Source organism: Ovis canadensis, chromosome 1, assembly GCF_042477335.2.
Source record: "Ovis canadensis isolate MfBH-ARS-UI-01 breed Bighorn chromosome 1, ARS-UI_OviCan_v2, whole genome shotgun sequence".
NCBI lineage: Eukaryota > Metazoa > Chordata > Mammalia > Artiodactyla > Bovidae > Ovis > Ovis canadensis.
Window position 1 is genome coordinate 182649490 of NC_091245.1, and position 23677 is coordinate 182673166.

Consider the following 23677-nt stretch of genomic DNA (forward strand, 5'->3'; position numbering starts at 1 on the left):
TATTGTCTATAAAGAACTAGTAAATGTAAATTAACAGATATGAGGCAAATGAATGCATTTCATGATGATTTCCAGCTGAAATGATGTTTTTTTCCTAGAGACCAAGTTTTTGTTAAACTTAATCCTTACTCTCTTCCTTCCCCAGCAGCAGAAACATCTGGTCGGTTTTAGATTCCCCTTGGATTTCCAACTTCAAAGGGAATTATAAAGAATAACAAATTCATGTACCAGCAGTAAAAAAAAAAAAGAAAAAAATAGAACAGCAGGAGAGAATGGTAAAATTGTCCTTATTTGACTGCTAGTGACAGGCGCCACAGGCAGAACTAGGAGAAAAGACAAAGGCAGGCTCACCGGGTGACAACCTGAGTTCCTGGAAGAGACTGAATCTTTGGCTATACTCAAATATGCACAGGCTATTACAAACTCAAAGGAATTTTCTCCTTGCGTAAGTGAAAAAGTCTAAAAAGTTAGGAAGGTTAAAAAAAAAAGAAATGGGTTCACGTGTACCTGTCATGTAGTAAGCATCAACAAAAGTTTGTTGAAAGGGTGATCAGGAGACAATTGTAAAGATTCATTAAACCTCTGGGTTTTTAACTTAATTTACAGAAAATGGTATGAGATCTGATTTCACGAAGGGTTGGATAAACCATCCCAGAAATAACTCAGGCTCCTAAGAATCCACTAGATTGATCATGTCCTCATAGAAGATCAGACCTCCCAGGGTTTCCAAAAAAAGTCTGCTTCTTCCTTGCTCTGGTTCTTTATTAAAGGATGGGCAGAAATCAAAGTCCTACCAGAGTGGAGGGATAGAGTTTGAATGAGCTATTGATAGCTGTAGTTGTGCCAACTTGTGCTTGACATCACTTTATAGAACTGGATTTATCTTTCTCCTCTGTCATTTTCTCAGCAAAACTGAAATATACTTCTTAGAGTGTAGGTCTTGATATAATCAGAAATTAGAAAATGAGAACAATTAAAGAAAGTACAATTTTGCCATTGTAATTACCTCTTACAAATAGCCTTTCCTCTTTCCTGTTTTATGTGCATTGTATACAACAACAATAAACAGATATGATTATCCAATCAACTTGTTTGTGGATAAAGAGAGAGAAAGAGTTAAAAGCTAACATGTCTTTAAGTAAGTAATTATAAAAGTCTTTAAACTTAGCATTCAGCGGTTATAGATCTCCACATCACAAATACATTAGGTTGATTCATAGTGAAAGCATTAGTCACTCAAGTCAAGTCCAACTCTTTGTGACTCCAAGGACTGTCACCCACCAGGCTCCTCTGTCCATGGGATTCTCCAGGAAGAATAATGGAGTGGGTTGCCATTTCCTTCTCCAGGGGATCTTCCCAACCCAGGGATCAAACCAGGGTCACCGGCAATTTTTGCAGGCAGATTCTTTACTGTCTGAGCCACTGGGGTTGGTTGATTCATAGAATGGCCATCAAAAACTCAAAAAGCAAGTGACTTTTGATAAAAAAGTATACATCGACGGCATCTTAAGAATATTTCATAGAGTAGGATAAAATAAATAGAATCAGTTCTCTATGGAGCTCAGCATGATTTGCTAATGGAGTAGTCCCCTCAAAAGCAGACCATCTCAAAGGAAGTTCTATATATCACAGACTTTGAGTAATCTCTAGTGAAGGATGAACAATGAAGACTTCTTCGCATTTCCAATGTAAAAGAACCGAGCTGGCTGCAAAGTCATCTCATTGAATATCTTTGCCTTGAATGGAGTCTTCATCCTTCTCTCACCCCTCCAGGTAAGGGAGAATCACCAAAGTCATCTCAGTAAAAGCACGCTGTAATTCCCATCCTTGTGTTAATTGTGCGTGATTATATGTTATGTGTCTAATAAAATTTATCCAAAAAATATGCCAACTTCTTGAAAGACGGGTCTCATGCTATGAACAAAACTTTGTTTTTTTTCTTTTTGTAACTATCTGTATTTAAGTTTAAATGTCTTGGCTTGATGGGGGCATTTGCAAAAATCTCCCGCCCTATTTAACTAGAATCATCCAATCATGATTTTGAACTATACTACAGGGAAGAAGGTAGAGAATATGGAATACTACTTTATTTCAAGAAAGGTTGTTTTATAGCAAATGTAAGAATTGAATAAACACCAGACCCCAAGGCCAAGCATAAGAAAATGCCACACACACACCAAGACTCAAACACTATCATTAAGCATAGTAGTAATAATAATAGTATCTGTTATTGTGATGAGACACTTAAGGTTCACTTGGGCATAGTGAATAATACTTTAGCTAGAAAGAACTATGGGTAAACTTCCTCTTCTCTTTAAAACCCAGTTTATACTCTAGGTTTATATGACATGAGCTACATAATCCAATACCACATGTAAGAGAGAATGCAGGAAAAAGTGAAAACTTATGCCTTTATTTCAGTTGTTGTATTGGCAATATCAATCTTAAAATAATGATGGAAAGTTAACTCTTTCCAAATATGGGTATTTTGGATTATGGTGAAATAGCAGTAGCTTTAAAACAGTATAATAGCTAGATCCTACTTATCTTTTCCTGGAATGCCCGCTTCAATGCCAAGCTGTCAGATACATTCCTGACCTTTTGAGGACATTATAATGATGGTAATGCCAGGCCAGGATAAAGAAAAACAGAAATGATCAGAAGACTGAGGGGAAAAAGACATGGGATGGAAAAAAAAAAATAGTTTGTATTGTCGACACCATCCAGTCTAGCAATTTTTACAGATGCTTTCTGTTTGCTTGAGACAGTTTATTGCTTATGTTATTTCTTATGTTTCTTTTTTTTTATGTGCTTTCCTCCACCAACTTTGTTCAAAAATATTTTTTATGTGTCCATACTGCAAACCCTCATATCTTTTTAGATTTAGTGCAGTGGAAGAACTCTTTTTTTTTTTTTCCTCTAAGGGTTAAGACACATCAATATTCCAGCTACTCACTTTCGAGGCCAATGGAAAATGTGCTCCTAAGATTAAACAGACCTGAGTAACACATAAATCCAGTTTATACTGATGCAGGATGGTACGCAGTTACTCACATCCTGAATCTCTGATGAGTGGAATACACCTGTTGGAACAGTCACTGACCTGCAGGTCAAAGACAGCCAGGCAGGATAAAACCTTCACTACTGGTCCTCTGCAGACAGCCTAGTTGCATGAAGCATTCATCCTTGTGGATTTGGGTGTATAGGAGGTGGTCTAACTATAGGAAACTGACTTGGGGCTCTTTAAATATTCTGAGGATAAACTCGAGTAATACACACAGGCACAGAGGCAACGAGTACCCCTTGTTCTGCAATGCACCATCTCCCTCTATGCCCACTTTCCCAGACATAGTGCTTTTTTTTGAAAAATTATTCAGACTATTAATGTATAATTCCTCCCTTTTCAGACTTCTTAAGTTCCCCCTTAGGAAGAAGCCTTTTGTTTTGGCCAATTAAAACAAACAAAAAATACCTATAAATGTTTAAATCCTGTGTTACATTTGGTTTAAGTAGGTTCACCATATTTATCTAGGATGTGTTGGGTGTAGCCATGCTGGACTTCTCAGTAGTCAGACGGTTATGTTTCCTTTCACTTCAAATATGGAATTATATATAGCACAGAATATATCCAGTGATGAGTGTAGTTAATGTGGTATTGATCTGGCATGCAAATCATCATCCTAAGTTTGAATCAAAGGAAAAAAAAAAACACCGCCCCCCAAAAAAACCCAGGAAAACTCATCCAAGAAACCTAGCTAAACTTGTAAAATATCTCTGTAGTCAACTAAATTGCCCTTTGGCTTACAGATGTGCATAAAAATGTTATGAAACACATGTCTGAGATCTTATGATCAGTGTTTACATTTCAGAAAATATGACAGTAATACTCAGAAGAAAAATATTCCTGTATATAATGATCTGAATGTTTTTAACATTAAAATGTAGAAGGTTCAAATGGGCCTGAAATATTGATGGGCTAAATGCTATAATGACTGGGGTTTGCTTCAGAAAAACGTGGAGGTAGCACCGGAAACAATAGGCCATGGGTTTAGTCACTGTGCAAGCTGGGTCATGAGTACATGGGATTCACGATATCGATCTGCCTACACTCGGGTATTTAAAACTGCTCATATAAACAATTTAAAAATTTATACTGATTTGAACTTTCATTTACTCATAATTTATTGACTGATTCATTTACTTTTTATACATAAGATTATGGAAACAAAACATAAAAACAAAAATAAGAAAATATTCTTAGGCATTTAGGTGAAGTAAGCTATTCTTCTTCAGAAACAGTATATATTTATTTAAAATGATGGTTATAAGGACTATGTAATTACACGTAGAATTCTTAGGTTAAATTTTGAAGGCAGGACATAAAATTATATGGAAAGTATGATTACAGCACGTTTTAAAAAATATATCCTCAGGGGAAAATGAGAGTAAAGAAATATATCAAATGGTTATTAATGGTTGGATTTAAATTATAGAAATAATTACTTTAATTTTTCTTCATTTTACTCCAATGTGTTTTTTCAAATTATTTTTAATAAGCATGTATCATTTTAAAATGAAAATAAATATTTATTCATTAGTGGATAAGATGTGCTCTCCTTTCCGAAGGAGCTTTTCATTTACTAAAACAGAGAATCTACAAACACCCAGCATTGCCCTGATAGTTTAAATCTACATACCTAGATGTGAAACACACCCATCAGATTTTATCTGATCACAGAAACATAAAGAGGTTTCTGTGTGTTGGATAGAAATAGGAGAGGAACTGGTTTGCAAGCCAGAAAAAGTGTGAAATTCAGGCCATTTTGTGATGAGATCATTTCACAATGAATGCAAAGGGAATTACCCAATGAGCCTCTCTCTTGAGTTCTAAACATTCACACTGATACAAGTTTCTTTTAGGGCAGCATAACAAGCAAAGTTTGAAGTGAGAGTAGGGAGTTAGAACCTAAAGGCTTGTGCCCTTCACTGGCAAGATGGGTACCTTCAGAGAGACAGATAAATGTACAATAGAACTAGAAACAAAAATAAAGAAGAAACAAAAATGAAGCATTCATCCTTGTGGATCTGGGTGTATAGCAGGTGGTCTAGCTATGGGAAACTGACTTGAGGCTCTTTAAATATTCTGAGGATAAACTGGAGTAAGGCACACAGGTACAGGGGCCTATCTATTGTACAGATAGATGTACAATAGAACTAGAAACAAAAATACAGTGACATCTGTAGATTATGTGCAATAGATATGGAAAGTCTCTGCTAGAAAGCTATCTTTATTACCCAAGAGATTATTTTCCTCATCTTATGCACATTCACACAAACAGAAGTCAAGAGTATAGGTGCTAAAATTTTGGAGAATATGATGTTCATATAACTAAATAGGCCTGGCCGGGGCCAGGCAGAATATATTCAGATGCCAGGCAAGTCACCCTCTCACTCTTTCCTCTCTGGTATAACTGTCAGCGCATTTCTCTGCAGGCTAATCTCTAGTACACTCAACTCTTTCAGGTCCTGTCTTGATGATGTTCTACCAATATTCCCTCAGTCCAGACCTGCACTCTCCTCCCAGCCACTGAACTCTCAAGAATTCTTGAAATTCTCAATTTTAAAACTTTACAAATTCTCACCACAAGACACATAGACCTCGTTTCAAACCTAGGTTCCCTTGCAGCCTTGATGTTGATCCTCTTACTTAACTGGTAATGGTGGTGGTAGTGGTGAGGGTTGTTCATGTCCCTTGTGTTTGTGGGTATACCCAGGAGCAATCATTGATTCACATGAAGCAAATGCATTTCACATTTGTAGCATATCATCAAATAATAGCAGGTAATTCAAAACATCGTAAAATATGTTTGGAGAATTTTGTCTGCGTAAGGCAAAAACACCCAGTGTTCCACATAGAAACATCCATGCTCAGCTTCATCAAATCACCTTCTCTGTCCACTCAGGGGACTCCTTTGGAAATAGACATATATTATCTCTGAAGAGTTTTTCAAGCAAGTCCTTTGAATACTTCCTCCCCCGTGCAGTGAAATCAGTGTAAACTGTTTGCTGAACTCTGTGACGGTAGGTGCTTAAGATCATGTTTCTTATCATTCTAAATGATGGTATTTCAAATGAATAAATAGGAAATGGAACAGGTACCCTTCACCAGTGTCAAAATACTTTCTGTTCAAATTTAGCATTTGAGGTGGTGGACTCGCCACAGCTTTAGGTCTAATTCTTTCTGAGGTTGGGAGAAATATACTTGACTTCTGTGCACCTCAATATTTTGGGCCGCCGTTTAGAGATAATGAAAAGTTGCTTACCAGACAGCAATGTCACGAGGAATATCCAGTTAGTGATAGTGAAGCATTCTGAAATGAAAAGAATACCATTAGTGCTAGGTATAGGTAAAATGTATGACAACATGGCAATCATAGAAAATAACACATTTACTTCTCACTCAGGACACTGACATACTGACACTATATAAAAATAAAGGATGCTCCCCTTTGGGAATGAAAATACAACTGCACCCCGAGAAAGGGCTTTTGTATTTGCCTGTGTGTTTTAACTTTAAGGCTCTAACCAGTTGCAACCAGTTGTGAATGACTTGCCTATTGCTGTAATTCACTGTAACTTGTGTTGAGAAAGTTATGTTTTATGGTTAATTATCCATGGTCTGTTTAAAAAAATAAATCAAACCATTGTGAACCACCAGGATTTGCAGCTTCATTTGAACTTCACTGTACTTTTGATTAAACATTTTGTAAATAAAAACAAACTGGTTTCTCCTTGTTTGGGGTTGTTTGTTCCTTGTGTTCTGGATATAAATATTGTGGCAACAGTGGTGGAACAAGCTATGGATTATTTACCCCTGGTTTCATGAGTTGTGAGTTACTGGCCTTATCCTCTTTCATGTGTATAAATAAATGTATAGCATTATATTCCAAGTCCTGTAAGACAACTGGAATGAGTGAACTGAAACCTTTTAAAACCAAAACCTTTTATGCTAAGTCACAGAGCAACAAAACAAACCCCAAATTAACATTTAAAAAGCTTCTACTGTGGAGCAGCAAAATCCCCAAATATTATATAATCTGCATTTTAAAAATTGCTTCCCTAACAAGCAGCAGGTCTATCAACAATTCCACATGGAGGTCTTTCCACTGCTTTTATAATGGAGATGCCATAGACGGTTTTACCTGAGATCACCTCCCACCCACAATATCACCATCAGAATGAAGCCCTGAAAATAACCAGAATGATAACTTAAGCCAAAATCGATTTAGAAAGATCAGGAGTTACTGTAGCTAAAGATAATGAAACATTATAAAAGAAGAATTCTGTATAAAACTTGTCATCATCCTATGACTTATATAAATAAAAGAAGCCTCAAAACTAATTGCCTAAGGAAAGTGAGTAAAGTCAAGATTCAAAAGACCCTGTGGCAGAGTGTAAGAGGAGTATATTTGAGACCCATAATCATATGGCCCTAACACATCTGCATATGAAACTCAATAAGGATCCCTAAAGTACCTTGCTCAAAATTATGTTTGTTAAACGATCCAATGGTCTGTGCATCACTGACCATTAAAAAGGACCTCCAGAAAAGACATAAAATTTCTTTCTGCAATTTGTTATTTTTTAAGAAAAGACAGAGACAGGATAATAAGGGCTTTCTTATAAAATGGGGTGGTCGCCCTTGACTGAAATTTGAAGAACACTGTATTTGATATCATCTGACCCCTTTATTACTATCATGGCTTACTGCTTACCTGCATAAGCACTAAGAGGGGACAGTCACTGCAGCTCACCAAAATATTTAGGTAAAATATTCCTAAAGCAGGTACTATGTGCTGGGCACAACTAGAGTGATTCTTGTTGAAAGAGTATAAGTTAGTGACTGAGGTTCTTGTTGCAACATTTAAAAATATCTATTACTATTGCAATGGCACCCCACTCCAGTACTCTTGCCTGGAAAATCCCATGGACGGAGGAGCCTGGTAGGCTGCAGTCCATGGGGTCGCTAGGAGTCGGACACGACTGAGCGACTTCACTTTCATGCATTGGAGAAGGAAATGGCAACCCACTCCAATGTTCTTGCCTGGAGAGTCCCAGGGATGGGGGAGCCTGGTGGGCTGCCGTCTATGGGGTCGCACAGAGTCAGACATGACTGAAGCAACTTAGCAGCAGCAGCAGCATCACTATTGCCAATAGCAAAGAGAAGCCAGGTTTACCCTAAGAGTTGTTAAGGACTCCTGAAAAATTAGAAGTTTAAATTTTGCCCTATCTTCCTGTATGCCTGGAAATAGAAAGTTTAGGCTTGTCAACCCTTCCTAGGCCTGGATCCCATATTGCAGAAGAAAAACTAGAAGTAGCTTACAAGTTCCCAGGGCCGTGGTTACAACCAAAAAAGAGTGCTGTTCAAAAGCAGCTGGAATTAATGGGGCATTGCAAGGTCAATTCTGTCCTAAGTATGTTTCAGAGAGCGCAAAAATCTACTGAGAGGGAATTGAAAGTTAGTCTGATAAACTGAGGCAGGAAAAAGTCCAAATATGTTTTACTCAAAGACATTTTCCCTACTCTTTTGATAACCAGATAGCTCCAAATATTTTTGACAATCAAGAAAATGCTCCTCCATGGAGGAATAACGTTTCATCCAAATTCAAGCAAACCCATTTGAAAATCAGGGTATTCTAAATGATTCCTTGTATACAGAACTGTAGACCAAAACTAAGTGTTTGGCTACAGATGATTACTCATGTTAAAATTACATTATAAAGAAACATTTTACATGATGCAGTATTCAATTTGATAATCAAGTACACACATACGAAACTGCCTATTGGAATCCACACTTACTACAATTGAGAAAACCACAATTCAAAACGATTAATGCACACCAATGTTCATAGCAGCACTATTTACAATAGCCAAGACATGGAATCATCCTAAATGTCCATTGACAGATGAATGGATAAAGATATGGTATATTTATACAGTGAAATACTATTCACTCATAAAAAGAATGAAATATTGCCTTTTGCAGCAACATGGATGGACCTAGACATTATCATACTAAGTGAAGTAAGCCAGACTAAAAAAGACAAATATGATATCACTTATATGTAGAATCTTAAAAAAAAATGATACACATGAGTTTATATTCAAAACAGAAATAGATGCAAAGACATAGAAATTAAACATGGTTACCAAAGGGGAAAGGGATAAATTAGGATTTGGGGATTAATATATACTCACTACTATATATAAAGTAGATAACCAACAAGGACCTACTGCACAATAACAGGGAACTATACTCAATATTTTATAATAATCTATAAGGAAAAATAATCTTAAAAAGAATTATATATAACTAAATCACTTTGCTGTATAACTGAAACTAACACAACACTGTACACAGAAAAGATATATGCATAAATATATATGTGAATATCTTGCTTAAAGACGAATATTGTGACCAATTTTCATTATGTTTCACAAACAAATCTGTCTGAACTATAGATTCTTTCAAGGAAAAAAATCTGAAAGGAAATGTATTTACGAAATACTTTAAAAACATATGTTAGCTTAATCCTTATTGCTATTCAGACAACAAAAGATGCGCCCATGTCATCATACATACAGAGATACTACAATCCCAGTGATCTTGATCATTCAGTTGTCACAACAGTGAACCACACATTTAGATAATGAAACCTGAAAAACCAGACAAAACTCTCCTGGCTTTGATTTTTATCTTTATGCACCAGGCTTTTCCATACAAAAGGAATCCAAAATTCAATAGCGAACATATAAGAGAAAGTCAAACAAACTAGGAAATAGCCTGAATCTTTTATGAAAAGTAGAGAAAAATCTACCTTCTTCCTTTAGTAAATCAAATGAACCAATTCCGTACGGCCTTACCATCCAGAAGTAAAATATGATCTAAAGGAATGATACTGATGCCAAACACACAGTGATCAAGAGCTTCAGTAGTTTCTACTCAGATCCATCCTCTCTCCGGCCCCGTTTCACCTTTCCTGATTGCATTAAGAACCTTCAGAACTACTAGCGCATACCTGATCTTACTTTCCTCTGGCATAAACCTCAGAGTACCTAACGCTGTGCTCACTAGCATTTTGTATCTATTTTAGAACCATTTGATAGGCAGAAGCTGAAAGGGAAGAACAAAACAAACCTCCAAAGACCTCTAAACTCCCTCATCAGACAAATGCCTGGTGCCCAGAGGACATCAGCCAGTTAAGTGAAACAAAATTTGTAACAGGGAAGGAAGACTGATAAACCTCCTACAAATCTCACCATGTTCCCCTTTGGGAAGGGAGTTATTCCAGTGAAAAAGTAGGGGGTGTAGGAAAGAAGTGAAGAACAACAACAAAAAAACTTTATTATACATTGGAGACTTAAAGGCAGTGCAATGATCCAAAGGTGTTCCAGGGAATAGTACGACAGAAACTTTTAAAAGAATTCCAGAAACTACAAGTTCTTAAATGGATCTGTTGTTTAAGGGATGAATTCTGTAGGGAGTTTGAATTAAGTGTCTGCTGTAGCATCTAGTTGTTTTCTCTTTCATTAAGACTTTGAGGTTTGAATATACTTTGCCATGAGAAAAAAACTGTAGGGCTTTATCCAGCCCCCAAAGTAAAAAGCAAGAGAAAGACAGGGTTTATATAACCAGCTTTTTACATAAATATTACATCAGGATACATTTCAAATGAAAACACACACATACACACACACAGCTGTCTTCCTTATCCTTTCTATTTTAAAATTCATTTCTTACTTTAAATGTTGTTGATTTTTCACAAAATAAGTAAAAACCAAGTCAGCATTAAACACCTCAGAATAATTTTAGTCTTATGTTACCTGGAAAATTTACCACAGCATGGAGGGTCACAAAATCTTGTTCTAAAGCCAGTGAAGGCACTGACAATTATGGGATGTTTTGCTGCAGCTCAGGGCAACTAGAAATGGTCGTGAATGTTAGCTAACTCCCTTCTCTACAGTCTGAAAAAAGGGAAAAAAAACTGTAAGTTTTCCCCATCTGTTATTTCCTTTTTTTTTCTTTTTGGCTGTGGAAAAGTAAAATTATGCAAGAGCTTTTGAATGTAAAGGCTGTGTGTGCTTTTTCCCTTTTTGTCTCTGTGTACCGGTTATGCGATGTTGCGTAACTGAGTACAGAGTAGGCGGTTAGCGTTTACTATTGATTTACACTATGCCATCTAATGAATTCAGAACACTAAAAAGAAAGGAGCAGGAAGGCAGGGAAGAAAAAAGAGAAAGAGAGAAACAGGGAGAGGAAAAAAGGACCAAACAGAGGGGAGAGAGTAAGAGTCAATTAGAGAAACAATTCTAATATCTGGAATAGTTTCATTCTTATTACCTTCAGCTCTGATTCTCAGTTATTGTTCAGGTCTCAGAAAAACGGATTTGAGTTAAGTGACCCCAATATTCTGATCGTATGTCTAATGAGGATTACTGGCAGGAGAGTGTCTGAAAGTACTAATGTGTCAAATCACTTAAAAGCAATTCCACCACACTGTCAGACTCCTCCATATGCTCCTGTTATTCTCTCGATACCTCTGGGAATCCATACCTGTGCTAGCCAATGCTATGGCCTAACTGGTTTACTTAATAGCAAATATCATTTGAAAAACACACAGAGATATCACCAGGGTAGAGAGAAATATCTTCAATGTTACCCTTCCCTTTTAAAAATACATGAAGAATGCATATGGAAATCTTTGAATAGGTCATTATTTTACTTTGGAAGAACGTATAAGTGAAAGTCGCTCAGTCGTATCCGACCGACTCTTTGAGACCCCATGGACTATACAGTCTATGGAATTCTCCAGGCAAGAATACTGCAGTAGGTAGCTGTTCCCTTCTCCAAGGGATCTTCCCAACCCAGGGATCGAACCTAGGTCTACCACATTGCAGGCAGATTCTTTACCAGCTGAGCCACCAGGGAAGCCCTGGAAGAAAGTATATACACATTATTTGACTAAATAGAACAGCCCAATATAGGGCAATGAAAGAGAAACGGTCAATGAGAGAAGATTCTAAACTGATGAAGATGCTTGTAAGAGAAATTTCAATAATTTCTAATATTGTGCTTATGGAGAGCACCTAAAATAAACTTTTGATCTGAATGGCTACAGACATCTCCAGTCCTCTGAGCCTGTCTGATGCTTCTTGTGCCACATAATGAGTTCCCAAAGCTGAGGCTAGAAAGTACGGGTGAAGTTGACTATGCTGCTAGGCATGGGACCATCCTGTACCTGAGTGCCCTCCTATGGCTGAGGACAATCACTAAAGTGATAAAAATAAATAGAAATTCTCTTTATTAGCAGCCAGTTAGAAAGCAAGGCACTACCCTTCTTGAGTGTGTTTGTAAATGGTGACTAGAAAAAAAATCATAGGAGGTCACCTAAAGGAAAGAACAAAAGTTAGAGGTTACATTTCTGATCCTCCAATGTTCTCTTTTCTCCCATTTCAGCTTAGAAAATAAAAATAGATGCCTACTCCACCCATTTTTCAAGGATGATTCAATGACTGGCAGCCGTGTGCACACAGCTGATACCCAGCACCTAGCACAGTGCTTGGCACATTCTCTATGTTCAGCAATACTTGTTGAAACAGTAAAATGGTTATGGAAGAAACAGCCCAGTAGGAATAGTATACTAGAAAAGCCTCAGAAAACATAGGCCAAAGATTTACAGGAAATCTTAGGCTATGCTTAGACTGTAGACACAAAATAATGATGTAGATAAAGTGTCAAACAGTTATTTGGTGATCAGTTGACTTTAGCTTCATTTTATTAGAAACAAAGCTTAACAAAATTGTAATACTAGTAATATCAGCAAAGTTTTGTGTTCATTTCCACCATCCCTTTGGACTATTTTTCATTTCAGTCTTAGGCACAGAAAAATCCATTTTAATTTCCATGGACACATTCTAAAGGAAAAGTCATGGGATAGCAACATAATTCATCTTTTAAAAAATCCTGAGAAGAATGTAGCCATTTAATAATGGGGGAAAATATAGCTTTTTGTTGAAGGGCAAGGCAGGTTGAGTTTTGATTAGGTTATGCAAATTTAAATTAATAGAAGGGCAACCAAGAATGTACTGATTTCCATTTTCTTGGTTACATAGGAGTTTTAAATTTCTGGATTAGAAAGTCAGAAATGCCATCTTTCAGCTAATTGGTGAATAAGACCTTTAGAGAAAGAGTTGTGAGTATAATATTTCAGTTGAAGATTTAACTAAGTGTGTTTGGCAATGGTAGCCATAGTACTTTCTATAAAGTGGGGCTACCTTCTTGTTAACTCATCTGGGACTAAGCATGTACAAATCAGTGAAAACTTCTGAAAGATTTTTTTATTTTTTTAATCATTAGTATGATCTAATCTAATTCAGAATTTCCTTCATCAAGCATCCAAGCAGCAGGTCAACAAGATCATTCCATGTGCTGTTTCATTTACTGGATTATTAAAAGTGGATGAGAATATGCCTGGACCCCTCACTTTGTGTGTGAAGATTATGAAACTCAGAAGGTAATTTTCTCAGGAGTTTGTATTTTGAGACAGAGCTGAGACTTGTACCTTAAGGCTCACAGTTCATTTCTCCACAGGACAGGGTAAGTCAAAGTTGCATAAAGTGAATCTTATTTTAAATGCTATAAAGAGAGATTTCAAAAGATTTTTTATAAGATAAAGACTACTTACATTATGTAAAATGTTCCCCTCAAAGCTATCTTATAATTTTCCATCTTTAATCTGAGTCTCCTCTTCCTCCCTTTTTTCTTCCTCCTTATTCTTTAGACCTTTGGACTCAGTCTCTCTTACTGTGTCTCACTCATTTATCTCTGTACCTGGCTTTACCTGGTGACTCAGATGGTAAAGAATCTGCCTGCAATGCAGGAGCCCCAGCTTCAGTTCCTGAGTTGGGAAGATCTCCTGGAGAAGGAAATAGCTACCCACTCCAGTCTTCTTGCCTAGAGAATTCCACGGACAGAGGAGACTGGTGAGCTATAATTCATGGGGTCACAAAGAGTCAGACGCGACGGAGTGACTTATACACACTGGCTTTAAATTCTTCCCCTTTTCTCACTTTTTATCTGCTTCTATGTTTATTTATTAGTCTTCTTCATAAAAATGATTTCTTTTTCTAAATGTGTTTTGAGAGTCTCAGAAATCTTAAAGGATGAAAAAGTTTGGATTTAGCACTATACAGTGAATAGGTATTTGGTATACATTTAAATGCTTTATAAGCTGAAACAAGGTCCTGACACCTGAGGGTAACCTACAGCGATAGACTCTGCCTGTGTTACAAACTGCTGGGGAGGACAGTGGGCCTTGCGTTACAGGAATCTCATTCAAGATAGAGAGCAAAGGCTCACAATCTCCAGACACGACCACTCTTTTTTTCTATCACATCAGGTCACCTTTCTGTTTCCTTTTCTTTCTTTCTATTCCACAGTCACAACTATTTTGAGACTGATTGTGGCATAGCAGGAAGAGATCTAGAGAAATCCTAGTGACTTAATGTGGCTTAATGACATTGGCCAAACTCTCAATGCCAAAAAAAGACAAGAGAGTTGCATACTGAATCTGCAGATACACAGAAAGTAAAGTCTGAGGAGGTTCAGAGTGAGCTTAGATCAGATAAAGAGATCTCTGTATAACAGGGACATTGCTGCAAGAATCATTTAGATTGTGTCATTGTTTCCTTTATAAAGCTTAACTCCTGTGGGGTTTACAATTCAGTTAAAATGATTGGCTCTAGGCTGAAATGCAGCTCTAGATATCTTAGAGTGAGAGGTGTTTTTTTTTTTTTCCTTCCGCCCTCCCCCGCTGCTTATTCCTTAACAAAGAAGGTATACAGCAACTATTTAGCCATTTCAATGACATCTCCAATACTTTGGCCACCTGATGCAAAGAGCCAAATCATTGGAAAAGACCCGATGCTGGGAAAGATAGAGGGCAGGAGGAGAAGGAGGCGACAGAAAATGAGACGGTTGGATGGTATCACCAAATCAATGGGCATGAACTTGAGCAAACTTGAGGGAAGCCTGGCATGCTGCAGTCCATGGGGTTGCAAAGAGTTGGACATGACTGAGCAACTGAACAATAACAATGTCGTCTGAATTCTGACTGCACATGCATGTGTGCTAAGTCACTTCAGTTGTGTCCACCCCTTTGTGACCCCATGGACCGTGGCCTGCCAGGCTCCTCTGTCCATGGGATTCTCCAGGCAAGAATGCTGGAGTGGGTTGCCATTTCCTCCTCCAGAGTTCTTCCCAACCCAGGGATCGAACTCGCATCTCTTAAGTTTCCTACATTAGCAGGCATGTTCTTTACCACTTGGGCCACCTAGGAAGCCCTTTCTGGCTGCACACCTCGCCCTAAAAAAGAGTAGGTGCTAATCAAGGAGACTAATCTACAGTGAGTGAAAGTGAGTAACATCCACTGTGGAAAGAAGGATATTTCATTACACTTTATTGGAATGAATAGGATTCTGGCAATACTTTGGTAAACGTCTACCATTTCTATTTCTTGACTAGAAAACATCACAATTACAGGAAGCAGAAATTCCTGGTGGTTTCCTTAGATCTCCTTCTTTGTAAGCCCATTACCAGGGTAGCTATAATAATCAATAATATTTTAAATGCCTTATTCCTATGTCTCTAGCAACTAGCCACAATGGTGAGAAGGGTCAGGAGGAGGAAGTCCCAGACAGAAGTTAAAATTAATAGGCCAGAAGCAAACTAGCATTTATTGAATACATATTGTGTGCTACATCCTTCCATGATATCATTCATTTAATACAAATCCCCTGTGAATTAAGACTGGCCTAAGTTTCATAGATTCTCCAGCACTCTTGCCTGGAAAATCCCATGGACGGAGGAGCCTGGTGGGCTGCAGTCCATGGGGTTGCTAAGAGTCGGACACGACTGAGCGACTTCACTTTCACTTTTCTCTTTCATGCATTGGAGAAGGAAATGACAACTCACTCCAGTATTCTTGCCTGGAGAATCCCAGGGATGGCGGAGCCTGGTGGGCTGCTGTCTATGGGGTTGCACAGAGTTGGACACGACTGAAGAGACTTAGCAGTAGCAGCAAGTTTCATAGATTAGCAATCTAGTTACAGAGCTGTTGGCTTAACTTGCTTAAGGACACAGCTAATCAAAAAGTTGTAGTGAGAAGAGTTAGGACCTATTGGACTCCCATAGTGGTTCATACATAGTGTAATGTACCACAAGGCCAGGAACAGAATATGAAGCCATCTAACCAAAAAGAAAATTCTCCACACCAATGATGAGAACCACTAAAAGTCCCAAGTTGGGGGTGGGAAGGATAAATGACTCCTAAGAAAAAATAGATTCTAGCTTTGCTCTTGGCTATGACAAATCCTTGTTTTCCAAACTCATATCTGGAAAATGTTCCTTATCAAAGGTGAAATATACAATTTCTCAGGAATCTTTAAATCACACCAGATATTTGAGTGTTTTCAAAAATTCCTTTAAAGATTTATACTGAATAAAGGTAAAAAATATAATAAAATTTGACTAAAATTTGATGATTTGCATATTAACAATTGATGTATCTATGTATGTATATTTGTGCCTATGTGTGTTATATACATTTTTCCTTTATGCCAAAGTTTATGATAATTATTGTACTATGAAGTACTTGACAAAGTCTAAACAATGGATCTGATAAGCCAGGAGAGAAGGAACAAAACAAAGAATAAGTAAAGGAGAAGCATGTGTTCGTGTGCGTGTGTGTGTGTGTGTGTGTGTGTATGTGTGCACATGTATATGTATGTGTATACATAACTTTCCTCAGAATTTTAGTCCAAAAATATTTAAGCTAAATAAGCCATAATGCTGTAAGTCTACATTGTGTATATATGTTTGTGTGCATACATTTTTTTACTCCTTGCCAAAATTTTGGGTAATTACTATAAAGTACTTGACAAAATCTAAGCAAAATCTGAATATGTTAGGCCAGGACAAAGGGAAAGAGGCAAAGAACAAGAAAAAAGGAATTTGTGTGTGTGTGTGTATATGTGTGTGTATATGTGTGTGTGTGTGTGTGTGTGTGTGTGTAGACAAAAAGTTTTCTTCTGTTAATCTGGCAAACAGTTATTTTTCAAAAGTCTGCTTTTCTATACTGAATCTTTTATATGTAGACATATCATTTCATGCTTACTCATAAATAAACACTTGTTGAAAATATCATTAGAACACATCAAATAAATAAGAGCAGTTTTGAAAAGTCTATAGTTTGAAGTACTATTGAGTTTACCAACTTTACACATTGCTAGGAAGTATTCTTTGAAAATAATTAATAAAATGGAGAGTATACTCCATTTTAGAGATGGCAATGGCACCCCACTCCAGTACTCTTGCCTGGAAAATCTCATGGATGGAGGAGCCTGGTAGGCTGCAGTCCATGGGATCGCGAAGAGTTGGGCACGACTGGGTGACTTCACCTTCACTTTTCACTTTCATGCATTGGAGAAGGAAATGGCAACCCACTCCAGTGTCCTTGCCTGGAGAATCCCGGGGACGGGGGAGCCTGGTGGGCTGCCGTCTATGGGGTCGCATAGAGTCGGATACAACTGAAGCAACTTAGCAGCAGCAGCAGCAGCAGCAGCAGCAGCAGCAGCATACTCCATTTTTCATACACTGCAGACTTTTGGAATGAATTTTTCACAACTGTATTAGTGTGTGTGTGTGTGTGCGTGTGTGTGTGTGCGTGTGTGTGTGTGCGTGTGTGTGTGTGTGTGTGCGTGTGACATATTATTCTCAAGAGCTCTGGGACACTTTTCTTAATAAAGGTTTAAAGTCAAAATTTGGTGAGGAAGTTAAAGTAATAGAAGCAAAACAGGCCTGAAAGGAAGAGTGAACAGCTCTTAGGCAGCACTAATTTTTTTCTCAAGTTCTAAAGAGTCCTTGCTCTGTCCTTCTCTCCTCTTCTTGCTCAAGTCTGAATGTGTTTGAGAGCAAGAAGGAAGAAACAGTAGCTTCTGGCTTCAAAGAAGCACAGGAAAGGAGAGAACTAGACCACCTTCCGGGCCCCCATTTCCTGCCTTTATAAGGAAAAGCAATAGTAAAATGATCAACAGGAAAAGCGATGACAAGGACTTTGACAGTTCTGTGGTGTGAGGAAAAAGCAGGATTTGCATCTGCATAATTTCAGGGACTTTCTTCAAAATTGAGCTTCTCTGGATATTCTTATAATGATGCTGAAAAAGTCACATGATCTGTTGTGGGAAATAGGTGAGATTTATAGGAAAGAGGAGGCATTCTTTATTTTCATATGGTATTTAAACTCATGACCAAGATGTAACTTTCAACATTAAAGAAAATTACCCAGTTAACTCGAACCTGCTCAAAATAACTCACAGTACCCTCCCCACTAAAACAAAACAAAATAAAGCAAAACTCGCAACCAGTTATTTTGACTGGTGCAAACAGTGACATGAAAGTAACAGATGGAAGCCCAGTTTTACTCACACAACATACTCACTAAACACAATCACACGCAGTCCCACGAAAATAACTTAACAATGGTGACTATGGCCTTATGCTTCAAAATATCTCCTTTATGTGGGTTTCCTTAAAGACTTCAGGGGGCTTGTGAAAAATAGCACAGAATGAAACTAACTCATCTGTCCATACCTAGAAATGGGAAAGAGCTGCCAATCACAGCCTGCAAAGAAGAGTAATCTTGTCACCTTTGTCAAGTCCTTTCTCAGGATTGGAACAGGTGTTCTTTTCTTATGCATTATTTTTTTGTTTTCTGGTAGTATTTTTAGGAAGGGTGATGATATATCTGTACTTTTAAAAACATCACACTACATAGCATCTAAAAACTTTCATAAATCAAATAATTAAAAGTAACAAATCTTCCTGCTAATTGCTCCTCAAAGTTGAAAGAAAGGTTATTTTCTTACCTTACACCATGCCTTCCGATCTGACAGTGTCGTTCAATCAATAATTTCAATGTCAGTTACTGATTTTCACCTCTTTCATTAAAAAGACTTCCAGCAATAATGAAATGGTGCTGATCTGCTTGCGTTCACTCTATATAAGGTCTATATTTATATACTTTGCTTCTATTTGGATCTATATTTATCTGCTTTATCTGCCTACAGAGCATCTGTTTCTCATACACACAGACATATATTTATATATATACACACATACTGTATATATATATAGGTTATATATAAACACACATACCCACAAAAATGTATGAATGTATGCTAGTGTGCTTCTTCAACAAGCATGCAGGTGCATACATACTCAGACACAGGACAAACATACAAAGAACATAAATGCACATGTAAACAGAGTTGCACGGCGAGAAGGATACCTCGGCAATAGGCCTGTCTAGATACTTGGCTCCTGGCCTTTGAGGTTTTACACACTGCTGAGTGACAGCTATGTTCAACTCTGGGAAGCAGAAAAGCCTTCAGAAGGAAAAACTATATAACTAAGTAGAGAGCATTCATTCTGATTTATTCACTTTTAAGATGAAAAACAGACACTGCGAGGCTAAGAGTAAAGATGTTACAGCTTTTCAGTGGCAGAGCTGGAAACAGAACTGGGGTCTCTGCCTCCAGTACTCTTGCCTGGACAATCCCATGGATGGAGGAGCCTGGTGGGCTGCGGTCCATGGGGTCGCTAAGAGTCGGACACGACTGAGCATCTTCACTTTCACTTTTCACTTTCCTGCATTGGAGAAGGAAATGGCAACCCACTCCGTGTCCTTGCCTGGAGAATCCCAGGGATGGGGGAGCCTGGGGGGTTACCATCTATGGGGTCGCACAGAGTTGGACACGACTGAGGTGACTTAGCAGCAGCAGCAGCAGCTTCTAGACATTCTTCTATTATGCTGAATGGAAACAATGAAAACATTTTGATCAAACCCAATATCATCTTCTAATTTCCACTCTTTTCTAGTTTCCTCTTTCATTGCTGCATGAAATCTAAGCAACCAACATTAGACAGTCAGGCACTGTACTACTGTACCAAATGTGCCATTTCATTTAATTTGTACAATATCTCTATAAAGCAGGTATTATTATTCTTACAGATTAAAAAAACAAAACAAAACAAAACAAAACAGGCTTGGTGGGTTAAATAACTCATTCAAAGTGACATAGCTCATAAGTAAAAGAGCTGAGCTCCTGTGATACTCTGAGGCTCATGTTTTTTTCTACTATATTATAATGCTTTCCTTAATACACACTTCAATATCCTATGAACTTCCTCTCCACCCCACAGCCTAACCATCATACAAACCTAATAACTGGTCTGTCTCAGACACATAACAAGCCTAAAGCAGAGATTCTCTCAGACTAAGAAAACAGTAAAAAAGAATGGAACTGGTATAAGTTACATGCCTCCAGTATGCAGCACATATCCACTGCTGGGAGCTGAAACATGCAAAAGGCAGATCGAAAAATTATCCCATGGGGAGTCTCCTGTGATTTAAAGTCTTAGTAACTTCTGGCCTATGAATGTTTGATGTCATTTTCACCAAACGATTATAGCAAACTGATGAAGGAGATCAGATGGGAAACAGAGGCACAGAAAGCAAAAGGAAGATAGCAAAAGGAAGACAGACACCCTCACCTCTTTCTCCTCTCCTGGGGCAACGCTTCTAAAACAAGCACCCATCAAGATGTACAAAACTAGATTCCATATATATATTTGGACTATATATTCCATATATAGTCCTATACGATATTTGTTTTTCTCTTTCTGATACTTCACTTTGCATAATAGACTCTAGGTTCATTCACCTCATTAGAACCAACTCAAATGCATTCCTTTCTAGCTGAGTAATATTTCACTGTGTATATGTACCACAAGATGGTACTGATGAACCCGTTTACAGGGTAGCAGTGGAGATGCAGACACAGAGAACAGACTTTTGGACACAGGAGTGGGAGAGGAGAGTGTGGGACGAAAGGAGAGAGTAGTATGGAAACATGTACCTTACCACACATAAAATAGATAGCCGATGGGAATTAGCTGTATGACCACTCAGGGAGATCAAACCAGTCTTCTGGGACAACCTAGATGGGTGGGGTGGGGTGGGGTGAGAGGTGGGAGGGAGGTTCAAGACAGAGGTCATAGTATACCTATGACTGATTCATGCTGATGTGTGGCAGAGACCAACACAATATTGGAAAGCAATTATCCCACAATTAAAAAGAAATAAATAAGAAATACAGAGCTAGTACCAATACTTGGTATTTTGCCTACACTGAATGGTGCAGAACACATTCAGAAAAGGAACCATGTCTACATATGGTAAGGTAACTTTACACATATTTCCTCAGCTGGTAACCAGTCATGAGCTATCCCAATACACAGGAGTTTTCCACTTTGTTCAGTTCACACAGAACCCGGTACGAGGAGATGCCATGTGGATTTGTGAAACTCCCTGGGGCACACTGCATCCATAAGCCAAGGGAACAGAAATTACACCGATCCATACGTGCAGCTCTTCATCTGTGACATATTGATAATTACTCTTTATTTGTGAATTACATCCAAGTTATAAAAACAAGTTTCAGACATTTGTCACAAACAGGATATATTCTAGTTAACTCTTTCAGAACAGCATCTCAATATGGGTGTACAGGAAACGGGAGCTGTCCTATGATGGAGTCTGATTTTGTGGAAAGATTACGGCCTTGAAACAGAGACTGACTCGTCTGAATCCCAGGTCTTCTGCTGGCTAGCAATATAAATATAGGCACACCACTTAAACAACTCTGGATCTGTTTCATCACCTGTGGAATGAAGAATAAAACTACCTATTTTTCAGGAACATTATGAGGATTAGAGATAGTCCCAGTGCAATGTCCTACTCATAAAGAGGGGCATTAAATATTAATTATTGTATGTTTAAGAAAGTCTTTTGGCTGTGACTTTCTATTGTAGATCTGATACAGAATTCTTCTGGAGTACTTTTTATGTTCATTTAATCAAAGATAAACTTTCTGGTGATCAGGTATGTTCCAAGTAATGATAGGAAAAAAAAAATCACTTCAAGGAGTAATATTTTCACTGGAAGATCTTGAAGTACTTAATAACCTTCGACTTTTGTGATTGCTGGTACTCTCATTTAAGGATTGGGCAAAATGAAGCTCCAGGATACCTCCCCCAAATGATTTGTAATAAAAAAATTCACCAGCAGGAGTGAGTAGAATTTCTCTCTCTAACATCTAAACCCCATAGTGTCCAGCTGAGTAATAACTGCTGCAAGGTCACAGATACAAAGGGCCATGCTTTCCCCAAGGCTCTTAGAGATTATTCACCGAGGCCAAAAACATTAGGTAATGCTGTGTACAGCTGCTGAGATAACAGGGCTGAGTCAGGGTTAGGTCAGGGTTTCAGGTTATAGGGGTGGGGTGAAGAGCGGCTTTCAGATCAAATGATGAGAGTAGTTTAATTTAAGCAGAGAATGAGCCACACAGTATTGAATGTAAGAGGAAAGGCAAGGGAGACAGCCACAGCCAAGAGGAGTGGGTGGGAACACAGACTCTGTGGGGCTCAAATGGGTAAATCTGTGCCTCCCAGAGGAAACTCTCCCGTGTTCGCTCATACTGAGACATGAACAAAAAAGCCCAGGGTGCAGCATAAATCCTGCCATCCCAATAACACACACAGATGTTCCACCATTGTTTTCTTTTATGCACATTTTAATTAAGAGATCAGAATCAAGCATTAAAATGTTATTAAATGGCTTGTTTACATTTTCACTATATGTCATTTATTATGCATTTTCTAAATGTGTGCATATCTATTCAGAAGGATTATTTGGTATTTTTATGTCACTGTTACAACTGTCCCTCTAACTCAGGCCACTTTCAGCTAATTGGGTAACCATGGGAAAGCCTTTCTGGTCCAAGCAGTCCACTACAGACTCTCATTTTAATTCTCAGTCAAGCAATACCCTGTATCCTGTATCCATCTCACTCAGTCGTGTCTGATTCTTTGCGACCCCATGGACCACAGCCTGCCAGGATCCTCTGTCCATGGGGATTCTCCAGGCAAGAATACTGGAGTGGGTTGCCATGCCCTCCTCCAGGAGATCTTCCTAACCCAACTCAGGTCTCCAACCTCGCAGGTGGATTTTTTATCATCTGAGCCACCAGGGAAGCCCAAGAATACTGGAGTGGGTAGACCATCCCTTCTCCAGAGGAACTTCCTGATCCAGGAATCGAATCGGGGTCTCCTGCATTGCAGGCAGGTTCCTTACCAGCTGAGCTACCTGGGAAGCCCATTCCCCCATCAAACCTCCTTGCCCAGTGACACTGCACACCAGCACTCCAACCCTACAGGAAGTCCCAGGTCCACTACAGCCTTTCTGATTACTAATGAGAGGCCCAGTTGCAAATATTTCCCCTTGTCCTCATACTACACCCTTTCCCTAAGCAGTTCTGAAAGCCTTAGAAACTCTAAGCTACTACATGGAGGAAACTGGTCTCTTCCAAGTGGCACAGACTCCCTTGGAGGAGACACAATAGGAGAAATGGGAATAAGTAGATTTTTCTGTCTCCAACTCATCACCAACTGCTAGTCTACCACTTATGTCAATTTCCCAGTATGGAGTCCTCTGAG

General features: G+C 38.3%; 1 protein-coding gene across 48 annotated transcripts in view; it reads right to left on the reverse strand.

Moving 5' to 3' along the window:
- ZBTB20 (zinc finger and BTB domain containing 20) overlaps nt 1-23677 on the reverse strand; it is an 838712-nt gene that overhangs the window by 368573 nt on the left and 446462 nt on the right. For all 48 annotated transcript variants that reach the window (XM_069553780.1, XM_069553617.1, XM_069553866.1 and 45 more), the window contains one exon: nt 6324-6371. The gene's annotated coding sequence lies outside the window, so the exon portion shown is untranslated. The remainder of the gene's footprint in view (nt 1-6323; nt 6372-23677) is intronic.